This window comes from Triticum aestivum, chromosome 7D (genome assembly GCF_018294505.1).
Source record: "Triticum aestivum cultivar Chinese Spring chromosome 7D, IWGSC CS RefSeq v2.1, whole genome shotgun sequence".
Taxonomy (NCBI): domain Eukaryota; kingdom Viridiplantae; phylum Streptophyta; class Magnoliopsida; order Poales; family Poaceae; genus Triticum; species Triticum aestivum.
The window spans coordinates 328967058-328979452 of NC_057814.1; positions in this window are offsets into that span (position 1 = coordinate 328967058).

Genomic DNA, 12395 nt, shown 5'->3' on the forward strand with positions numbered 1-12395 from the left:
TTCTCTAAAGAAATAACATTCTTCTGGCGGGCTTGGACTTGTCTGTTTTCACTACGCACATCTGTTCGAGTGAAGTCACTCGGTTCAAGAAGCGAAAAGTAAAGCTGACAAAGCACGCAGTCGACAATTAGTTACCTCCCATAGCAGTTGCTTCATCTTGAGCCTTCTGCAAGTTTTTCTTGGCTAATTCTAGGTCAAGGGTGAGTTGGATCTGTTTCTTCTCCAAGTCAGCAAATCGAGCCCCGAAATCACAAGATCTCTGGACTCAGTCGACAGAATCAAGAATTGGTTGCTTCAGAGTGATAAAATACAAGTTCTTAGACTACTACCGAATCAAACATTCAATAGTAGTCTCGGGGACTACACCCAGTGGGTGCACTTAGTGTGCCCCCACTGGTTCGACATTTCAATCGGCTTGGTCCGCCTAGTCGCAAAAAAACCTTTGTTATTCTCAGACCACAGCCGACTACCCGCAGTCGACTACAATCTCAGGGACTACACCCAGTGGGTGCACTCAGCATGCCCCCACTGATTCAGATTCCACTCGACATGGCCCGCCCAGACTAAGTGGAAGAATCGCCTATAGACATTCCGTTCAAAGACCCCCGCCGAGTCAAACATTCGACGGCGGCCTCGGGGACTACACCCAGTGGGTGCACTCTGCGTGCCCCCACTAGTTCAAAGAAACACTCGACGCGACCTAGTCGATTCAAGTGGAAAAACTACTCAGCAAAAGTAAAACACCCAGTGGGTGTAAAAGATGCAAAGTGCAGACTGACAATAGATGCACATTAAAGGTTTTCAGGTAGCAAATCCTAACAGAACAAGCATCAAGATAAAAAGATCAGTCGGAAATCAGCTAACCTGGACGTTGGTCTGGAGTGCTGAGCTGGCATCATAGGCAGCCTGGCTAGCTTCACGCACCACCTTCATCTGCTCCATCATAAGGCCTGCCTGGCGAATGGCTTCTTTGGCAGCGCTCACCTGGTCCTCCGGGACATGATGGGTGACGAAAAGCGGAGTTGGTGGAACAGTCACAGCAACCTGAGGACCTGAGATATGTAGTTGCACGGAAGAGGCAGGGACTTGGACAGTCAACAACGAATGGCGTTCAGTCGACATATGATTGGCAAAAGTAACAGGGGCTCGATTGAGAGACTGCTGGATCACTGGTTCTAGTACTGGCGTCGTTTGGAGCGTCTTGTTGGCTGGCACCCTCTTGCCTGAGGTCCTGCCCCTCCTTCCCGCGGGCTTCTGAGGCATATCGTCATCATCGTCTGGAAGTTCAATAACATTCTGCGAAGCTGCAAAAGAATCAGCCACAAGAGCTCAGTCGAGCGTGAAAACTAATTAACAAAGTAAACACAAGATGTCAGGAGTCATACCTGCTTTAGAAGTGGCCGCGTCGTCCATCTCCTCATCATCGTCATCCTTGTAAACGGAAGTCCCAGAAGTAGCAGCACTGCAAGTTTCAGAATTCACTCGATCAAGATGAAGAATCAGTCGATTGAAATACAGAGTTTCCAAACAAGGCAAAATTAAAGAGGCAAAACAAACTACTTACGCAGAAGCGATGGGAACATCCACCTTGATCTTAGGCAGAGCCTTCCGAGGCTTTGTAGGTGCAACTTTGGGCTGCTTCGACGCCTTTTCAGTCGGCTCGGGAGAAGATCTCCGAGTGCGCTTCGATGCTTGCTAACTTGCAGCGACTACTTTGCCCCGTACACTTGCTGGGTCGTGCTTTTCCTTAGAACGTCTTTCAGAATGAGGTGGGGAGTTGACTTCTTCGCCAATGCTTGAGTCTTCACTTTCTTCCCCGTCCTCATCATCAGATTTCCAGTCGGCGCTGTCACCGCCGCTCGCTTCTCCTTCATGGTCTTCCTCTCCATTGGGCATCGAGTACATCTCGGTATAGATCTGCGAAGCAAAGAATTGAACAAGTATCAGTCAGGGTCAAAGACAGTTACAAATCAGAACAAAAGGCACTCGGTAGTGAAGGTCAAACCTTGTCTGGTTCGTTTGAGGAGTCGAGTGGTCGAATTCTCCTGGACCCCCTGGGGTTGTCTTTGTTTCTAGTGATGCCCTGCAACCACTGCTCCACCGTCTCCTCGGTGACTTCCTCCAGGTGAATCCGAGTGGTGTCCTCAATGCCCGAGTACATCCACATAGGATGATCACGAGCCTGGAGTGGCTAGATGCGTCAACTGAGAAACACCTCCAGCAAATCCATGCCGATCACGCCATCACGGACTAATTGGACTACTCGTTCAACCTACATGTTCACCTCTGCTTTCTCTGTTGAAGTCACTTTCAATGAGGAGGGCTGCTGGACCCGCTCCATGGAGAAGGGAGGATGACCAGTCGACTGCCCGGGAGTCGGTCGGTCCTTACAGTAAAACCAGGTCGACTGCCACCCTCTAACTGAATCGGGGAGAGTCATAGCTGGAAAAGTACTCCCGCCCCTAATCTGAATCCCTAGACCTCCGCACATATGAATCACGTGCGTCCTCTCGTCACTCGGATCAGCCGTTTTCACAAACTGGGAACGGCAAGTGAAGATGTGTTTGAAGAGACCCCAATGCGGTCGACAACCCAGGAAATTCTCACACATAGACACAAATGCAGCCAGATATATGATGATGTTGGGGGAAAAGTGATGAAGTTGAGCTCCGAAAAAGTTCAGGAAACCCCGGAAAAATGGATGAGGGGGCAAAGAAAAACCGCGGTCAACATGGGTCGCGAGGAGGACGCACTCACCCTCCTGTGGCTGCGGCTCGGCCTCGTTGCCCCGCAGCCTCCAAGATCCGTGGGCAATCAAGCCCCCTTCAGCCAGATCCTCCAGATCATCCTTCGAGATCGTGGACCGGATCCAGTCGCCCTGGATCGAGCCAGGCGGCAGGCCGGCCCTCGATGACGACCCCCTCCCCCTGACTCGTTTTCTTGCCCTTCGCCGCCGCCGTCGCCTTCTTTGCGCGTTCCAGGGCCGCCGTCTTGTCCTTTCCCATCACAGCGGGCTGCACACGGACGGGGCAGTGACGTCAAGAGTGGAGGCGAACGCGGTGGGGGAGCAGAGGAGGAAGAAGGGGAATGGGGAGCATTGTGCAGAATACCTCGGCCTCGACGCCTTATATAGGCCCGATTCCAAGTGGCCGACTCGTGGGCCCAAGTGATCCTGTCAAATCCAGCAACAGTCGCGCGCTGAGCACGTGGCAAAAAGCCGGCGCCGGGATCGAGGCGCCCCTGCCTAATCCGTCCCGTTTACTGTGGTGCCCTTCGCCCCACGCGCTTCCCCAAATGTCGAATCCTATGAGATCCGGGAACGGCAGTAGAACCAATCGCGTCAAAGATTTCATACCGCTCCAACACTCAAAACATATCAGCATAAGTTCACTCGACAAACTCTGAATGGATCAAGGTGACTGCAAATGAAGTTGAAGTTTCAGCATAATTCACCGGCCCAAATAAAATGCCTCCGACGCATAAAAATCGGGTCGGAATCATCTTCAACCTCTTCTCCACCCGGACCCTGATCCATTCGGGGGCTAATGACGATGACATGTACCTAGGGTAGGGTAATAGGCCTGACCTGGACACCCTTCCCAAGGACACTGCCCTACAGTCAAAGGCATTCAAAGAATAACAACATTCACCGACTGAAATCACCTCAGAGTGCAACCCACTCGACCAACAGTTCCACTCGGATAACCCAATTCCATTCGACTAGGATATACTCACTCGACCACATCAGAATCACTCGGAGTACAGAAGATCTAAAGTCACTCAGGATGGCAACGGTTAGGCATTCACTCCGTAGTCTTAATGATCATTTATATGCCTTTATTGCTGGCGTTACCAGTAACGCCCCACCTTTATGTACATTGAACCCTTTGTAACGTGGGCTGGCTGGGGTCCTGGCGCACTCTATGTAAGCCACCCCCTCCACTGGCACAAGGGTTCGCACCCCCTGTAACTTCACGCATAATCCAATCGACCGCCTTCGAGCCCCGAGACGTAGGGCTGTTACTTCGTCCAAGAAGGGCCTGAACTCGTAAATCTTGCATGCACAACCTCATCGTAGCTAGGATCTTGCCTCCTCCTACGTACCCCCTATCTGCATTATGAGGCACTTCTGTATGGGTTGCGTATGGCCATTTCACTCGGCTTCCATCGCCTAATGGTTTACGGTGACTCGGATTTAGTGGTCAATCAAGTGATGAAAGAGTGGGACATCAGGAGCCCAGCTATGACTGGCTGAAGGAAAAACCCTGGAAGAAGTTACGAATTTATCAACAAACAATCTTATAGGAGTAACGCAGAACCTAAGAGATGTGAAGAAACGATAGATGTTCGTTTGGCTTGCAGAATCAATAGATTTATCCGAACTTGGTTCGTCGACAAGAGAAATTCTGCAATGCTTGTGAGGATGACCGAGTGTTAGAATGCGAGATTCACTAAACCATATACAAGGTAATGATTTGGGTGTGGAATGGATTGATCACCATGCCGACTTACTCTTATTATCCGCCGTTGCTATCTGGGATGGTAAATCTGAGTGACTTACCCATAGTAGAGAGACGGCAATATTAAGCCTGATTGAACCTTAGAATGGTATGACAATTTTCCTTTGTACATGGTAGCTGTTGCCAATTGTAGGTCATGCGCTGAGAATGAAGCCCAGACCCTTTTCTGTTGGAAATATGCCCTAGAGGCATTAATAAAATGGTTATTATTGTATTTCCTTGTTCTTGATAATTGTCTATTGTTCATGCTATAATTGTATTAACTTGAAACCGTAATACATGTGTGAATACATAGACCACAACATGTCCCTAGTAAGCCTCTAGTTGACTAGCTCGTTGATCAATAGATGGTTATGGTTTCCTAACCATGGACATTGGATGTCATTGATAACGGGATCACATCATTAGGAGAATGATGTGATGGACAAGACCCAATCCTAAGCATAGCACAAGATCGTGTAGTTCGTTTGCTCAGAGCTTTTCTAATGTCAAGTATCATTTCCTTAGACCATGAGATTGTGCAACTCCCGGATACCGTAGGAATGCTTTGGGTGTACCAAATGTCACAACGTAACTGGGTGGCTATAAAGGTGCACTACAGGTATCTCCGAAAGTGTCTGTTGGGTTGGCACGAATCGAGACTGGGATTTGTTACTCCGTATGACGGAGAGGTATCTCTGGGCCCACTCGGTAATGCATCATCATAATGAGATCAATGTGACTAATGAGTTAGCCACGGGATCATGCGTTACGGAACGAGTAAAGAGACTTGCCGGTAACGAGATTGAACGAGGTATTGGGATACCGACGATCGAATCTCGGGCAAGTAACATACTGATAGACAAAGGGAATTGTATACGGGATTGATTGAATCCCCGACATCGTGGTTCATCCGATGAGATCATCGTGGAACATGTGGGAACCAATATGGGTATCCAGATCCCGCTATTGGTTATTGGCCGGAGAGGTGTCTCAGTCATGTCTGCATGGTTCCCGAACCCGTAGAGTTGTTATGGGAAATAGTATGTGGTTACCGAAGGTTGTTCGGAGTCCCGGATGAGATCCCGGACATGACGAGGAGCTCCCGAATGGTCCGGAGGTGAAGATCGGTATATTGGACGAAGGGTATTGGAGTCCGGAATTGTTCCGGGGGTACCAGGCTATGGCCAGCATGTCCGAAAGGGGTTTCGGAGGCCCCGGCAAGCGTTGGGGAGCCTTATGGGCCAAGGGGAAGGGGCAAACCAGCCCACTAAAGGGCTGTGCGCCCCTCCCAACCCCTCTCACATAACCAGGAGAGGTGGGGGCGCAACCCTAGGGCAGCCGCCCCTCCCGGCTTGGGGGGCAAGTTTCCTAGGGGGTGGGGGCGCCCAAACCCATCTAGGGTTTCCCCTGGCCGCCGCCTCCCCCTCTAGATCCATCTAGAGGGGCTGGCCCCCTCTCCCCTTCCCCCTATATATAGTGAGGGGTTGGGAGGGCAGCCACACCCTTCCCTTGACGCAGCCCTCTCCTCCTCCAACTCCTCCTCCTCCTCCGTAGTGCTTAGCGAAGCTCTGCCGGAGAACCACGAGCTCCATTGCCACCATGCCATCGTGCTGCTAGAGTTCTCCCTCAACTTCTCCTCTCACCTTGCTGGATCAAGAAGGAGGAGACGTCCCCGGGCTGTACGTGTGTTGAACGCGGAGGCGCCGTCCGTTCGGCGCTAGATCGGATCTTCCGCGATTTGAATCGCCGCAAGTACAACTCCATCAACCGCGTTCTTGTAACGCTTCTGCTTAGCGATCTTCAAGGGTATGAAGATGCACTCCCTCTCTCTCGTTGCTAGCATCTCTTAGATTGATCTTGGTGACACGTCGGAAAATTTTGAATTATTGCTACGTTCCCCAACAGTGGCATCATGAGCTAGGTCTATGCGTAGATTCTATGCACGAGTAGAACACAAAGTAGTTGTGGGCGATGATTTGTTCAATTTGCTTGCCGTTACTAGTCTTATCTTGATTCGGCGGCATTGTGGGATGAAGCGGCCTGGACCGACCTTACACGTACTCTTACGTGAGATAGGTTCCACCGACTGACATGCACTTGATGCATAAGTTGGCTAGCGGGTGTCTGTCTCTCCCACTTTAGTCGGATCGGATTCGATGAAGAGGGTCCTTATGAAGGGTAAATAGCAATTGGCATATCACCGTTGTGGCTTTTGCGTAGGTAAGAAACGTTCTTGCTAGAAACCCATAGCAGCCACGTAAAACATGCAACAACAATTAGAGGACGTCTAACTTGTTTTTGCAGGGTATGCTATGTGATGTGATATGGCGAAAAGGATGTGATGAATTATATATATGTGATGTATGAGATTGATCATGTTCTTGTAATAGGAATCACGACTTGCATGTCGATGAGTATGACAACCGGCAGGATCCATAGGAGTTCTCTTAATTTATTGTATGACCTGCCTGTCAATAAAAACGCCATGTAATTACTTTACTTTATTGCTAACCGTTAGCCATAGTAGTAGAAGTAATAGTTGGCGAGACAACTTCATGAAGACACGATGATGGAGATCATGATGATGGAGATCATGGTGTCATGCCGGTGACGAAGGTGATCATGTCGCGCCTCGAAGATGGAGATCAAAAGGCGCAAGATGATATTGGCCATATCATGTCACTTTATGATTTGCATGTGATGTTTGTCATGTTTACATCTTATTTGCTTAGAACGACGGTAGCATAAATAAGATGATCCCTCACTAAAATTTCAAGAGATGTGCTCCCCCTAACTGTGCACCGTTGCGAAGGTTCGTTGTTTCGAAGCACCATGTGATGATCGGGTGTGATAGATTCTAACGTTCGCATACAACGGGTGTAAGCCAGATTTACACATGCGAAACACTTAGGTTGACTTGACGAGCCTAGCATGTACAGACATGGCCTTGGAACACAAGAGACCGAAAGGTCGAACATGAGTCGTATAGTAGATACGATCAACATGAAGATGTTCACCGATGATGACTAGTCCGTCTCACGTGATGATCGGACATGGCCTAGTTGACTCGGATCATGTATCACTTAGATGACTAGAGGGATGTCTATCTAAGTGGGAGTTCATTAAATAATCAGATGAACTTAATTATCATGAACATAGTCAAAAGGTCTTTGCAAATTATGTCATAGCTTACGCTTTAGTTCTACTGTTTAAGATATGTTCCTAGAGAAAGTTTAGTTGAAAGTTGACAGTAGCAAATATGCGGACTGGGTCCGTATACTGAGGATTGTCCTCATTGCTGCACAGAAGGCTTATGTCCTTACTGCACCGCTCGGTGTGTTGAACCTCGAGCGTCGTCTGTAGATGTTGCGAAACATCTGACATACATGTTTTCATGACTACGTGATAGTTCAGTGCGTAATGCTAACTATTTAAAATTGTGGCACCAAAGACGTTTTTTGAAACGTCGTAGAACATATGAGATGTTCCAAAGACTGAAATTGGGATTTCAGACTAGTGCCCACGTCAAGAGGTATGAGACCCCTGACAAGTTTCTTAAGCCTGCAAACTAAGGGAGAAAAGCTCAATTGTTGAGCATGTGCTCAGATTGTCTTAGTACTACAATCGCTCAAATCGAGTGGGAGTTAATCTTCCAGATGAGATAGTGATGGTTCTCCATAGTCACTGCCACCAAGCTATTAGAGCTTCGTGATGAACTATAACATACCAGGGATAGACATGATGATCCTTGAGCAACTCGCGATGTTTGACACCGCGAAAGTAGAAATCCAGTAGGAGCATCAATTGTTGATGGTTAGTAAAACCACTAGTTTCAAGAAGGGCAAGGGAAAGAAGGGATACTTCATGAAACGTTAAATCAGTTGCTGCTCTAGTGAAGAAACTCAAGGTTGAACCCAAACCCGAGACTAAGTGCTTCTGTAATGAGGGGAACGGTCACTGAAGCAGAACTACCCTAGATACTTGGTAGATGAGAAGGCAGGCAAGGTCGACAGAAGTATATTGGATATACATTATATTAATGTGTACTTTACTAGTACTCCTAGTAGCACCAGGGTATTAGATACCGGTTCGGTTGCTAAGTGTTGGTAACTCGAAATAAAAGGCTACGGAATAAACGGAGACTAGCTAAAGGTGAGATGACGATATGTGTTGGAAGTGTTTCCAAGGTTGATGTGATCAAGCATCGCATGCTCCCTCTACCATCGAGATTGGTGTTAAACCTAAATAATTGTTATTTGGTGTTTGCGTTGAGCATAGACATGATTGGATTATGTTTATCGCAATACGGTTATTCATTTAAGGAGAATAATGGTTACTCTGTCTATTTGAATAATACCTTCAATGGTCTTGCACCTAAAATGAATGGTTTATTGAATCTCGATCGTAGTGATACACATGTTCATGCCAAAAGATATAAGATAGTAATGATAGTACCACATACTTGTGGCACTGCCACTTGAGTCATATTGGTATAAAACGCATGAAGAAGCTCCATGTTGATGGATCTTTGGACTCACTCGTTTTTGAAAAGATTGAGACATGCGAACCATGTCTATTAGTATATATGCATGAAGAAAGTCCATACAGATGGATCGTTTGGACTCACTTGATTTTGAATCACTTGAGACATGCAAATCATACCACATGGGCAAGATGACTGAAAGGCCTCGTTTTCAGTAAGATGGAACAAGAAAGCAACTTGTTGGAAGTAATACATTTTGATGTGTGCAGTCCAATGAGTGCTGAGGCATGCAGTGGATATCGTTATGTTCTTACTTCACAGATGATTTGAGTAGATGCTGAGTATATTTACTTGATGAAACACAAGTCTGAATTATTGAAAGGTTCAAGTAATTTCAGAGTGAAGTTGAAGATCGTCGTGACAAGAGGATAAAATGTCTGTGATATGATCATAGAGATGAATATCTGAGTTACGAGTTTGGCACACAATTAAGACATTGTGGAAATTGTTTCACAACTAATACCGCCTGGAACACCATAGTGTGATGGTGTGTCCGAACATCATAACTGCACCCTATTGGATATGGTGCATACCATGATGTCTCTTATCGAATTACCACTATCGTTTATGGGTTAGGCATTAGAGACAACCGCATTCACTTTAAATAGGGCACCACGCAATTCCGTTGAGACGACACCGTATGAACTATGGTTTAGAGAAACCTAAGCTGTCGTTTCTTAAAAGTTTGGGGCTGCGACGCTTATGTGAAAAAGTTTCAGGCTGATAAGCTCGAACCCAAAGCGGATAAATGCATCTTCATAGAATACCCAAAACAGTTGGGTATACCTCCTATTTCAGATCCGGAAGCAAAAGTGATTGTTTCTAGAAACGGGTCCTTTCTCGAGGAAAAGTTTCTCTCGAAAGAATTGAGTGGGAGGATGGTGGAGACTTGATGAGGTTATTGAACCGTCACTTCAACTAGTGTGTAGCAGGGCACAAGAAGTTGTTCCTGTGGCACCTACACCAATTGAAGTGGAAGCTTATGATAGTGATCATGAAACTTCGGATCAAGTCACTACCAAACCTCGTAGGACGACAAGGATGCGTACTACTTCAGAGTGGTACGTAATCCTGTCTTGGAAGTCATGTTGCTAGACAACAATGAACCTACGAGCTATGGAGAAGCGATGGTGGGCCCGGATTCCGACGAATGGCTCGAGGCCATAAAATCCGAGAGAGGATCCATGTATAAAAACAAAGTATAGACTTTGGAAGAACTACTTGATGGTCGTAAGGCTGTTGGGTGCAGATGGATTTTAAAAGGAAGACGGACAATGATGGTAAGTGTCACCATTAAGAAAGCTCGACTTGTCGTTAAGATGTTTTCCGACAAGTTCAAGGAGTTGACTGCGATGAGACTTTCTCACTCGTAGCGATGCTAAGAGTCTGTTGGAATTATATTAGCAGTTACTGCATTATTTATGAAATCTTGCAGATAGGATGTCAAAACATTGTTTCCTCGACGATTTTCTTGAGGAAAGGTTGTATGTGATACAACCAGAAGGTTTTGTCAATCCTGAAAGATGCTAACAAGTATGCAAAGCTCCAGCAATCCTTCTAAGGACTGGAGTAAGCATCTCGGAGTTGGAATGTACGCTTTGATGAGATGATCAAAGATTTTGGGTTTATACAAAGTTTATGAGAAACTTGTATTTCCAAAGAAGTGAGTGGGAGCACTATAGAATTTTTGATGAGTATATGTTGTTAACATATTGTTGATCAGAAATGATGTAGAATTTCTGGAAAGCATACAGGGTTATTTGAAAAGTGTTTTTCAATGGAAAACCTGGATTAAGCTACTTGAACATTGAGCATCAAGATCTATAAGGATAGATCAAAAACGCTTAATAGTACTTTCAAATGAATACATACCGTGACAAGATTTTGAAGGAGTTCAAAATAGATCAGCAAAGAAGGAGTTCTTGGCTGTGTTACAAGGTGTGAGTATTGAGTAAGACTCAAGACCTGACCACGGCAGAAGAGAGAGAAAGGACGAAGGTCGTCCCCTATGCTTTAGACGTAGGCTCTACAGTATGCTATGCTGTGTACCGCACCTGAAGTGTGCCTTGCCATGAGTTAGTCAAGGGGTACAAGAGTGATCCAGGAATGGATCACATGACAGCGGTCGAACTTATCCTTAGTAACTAGTGGACTAAGGAATTTTCTCGATTATGGAGGTGGTAAAAGAGTTCGTCGTAAAGGGTTACGTCGATGCAAACTTTGACACTAATCCGGATGACTCTGAGTAGTAAACCGGATTCGTATAGTAGAGCAGTTATTTGGAATAGCTCCAAGTAGCGCGTGGTAGCTGCATCTACAAGATGACATAGAGATTTGTAAAGCACACACGGATCTGAAAGGTTCAGACCCGTTGACTAATAACCTCTCTCACAAGCGAGATATGAACAAACCCCATGGGTGTTGGATTCATTACAATCACATAGTGATGTGAACTAGATTATTGACTCTAGTGCAAGTGGGAGACTGTTGGAAATATGCCCTAGAGGCAATAATAAAATGGTTATTATTGTATTTCCTTGTTCATGATAATTGTCTATTGTTCATGCTATAATTGTATTAACTGGAAACCGTAATACATGTGTGAATACATAGACCACAACATGTCCCTAGTAAGCCTCTAGTTGACTAGCTCGTTGATCAATAGATGGTTATGGTTTCCTGACCATGGACATTGGATGTCATTGATAACGGGATCACATCATTAGGAGAATGATGTGATGGACAAGACCCAATCCTAAGCATAGCACAAGATCGTGTAGTTCGTTTGCTAAGAGCTTTTCTAATGTCAAGTATCGTTTCCTTAGACCATGAGATTGTGCAACTCCCGGATACCGTAGGAATGCTTTGGGTGTACCAAACATCACAACGTAACTGGGTGGCTATAAAGGTGCACTACAGGTATCTTCGAAAGTGTCTGTTGGGTTGGCACGAATCGAGACTGGGATTTGTCACTCCGTATGACGGAGAGGTATCTCTGGGCCCACTCGGTAATGCATCATCATAATGAGCTCAATGTGACTAATGAGTTAGCCACGGGATCATGCGTTACGGAACGAGTAAAGAGACTTGCCGGTAACGAGATTGAACAAGGTATAGGGATACCGACGATCGAATCTCGGGCAAGTAACATACCGATAGACAAAGGGAATTGTATACGGGATTGATTGAATCCCCGACATCGTGGTTCATCCGATGAGATCATCGTGGAACATGTGGGAGCCAACATGGGTATCCAGATCCCGCTGTTGGTTATTGGCCGGAGAGGTCTCGGTCATGTCTGCATGGTTCCCGAACCCGTAGGGTCTACACACTTAAGGTTCGGTGACGCT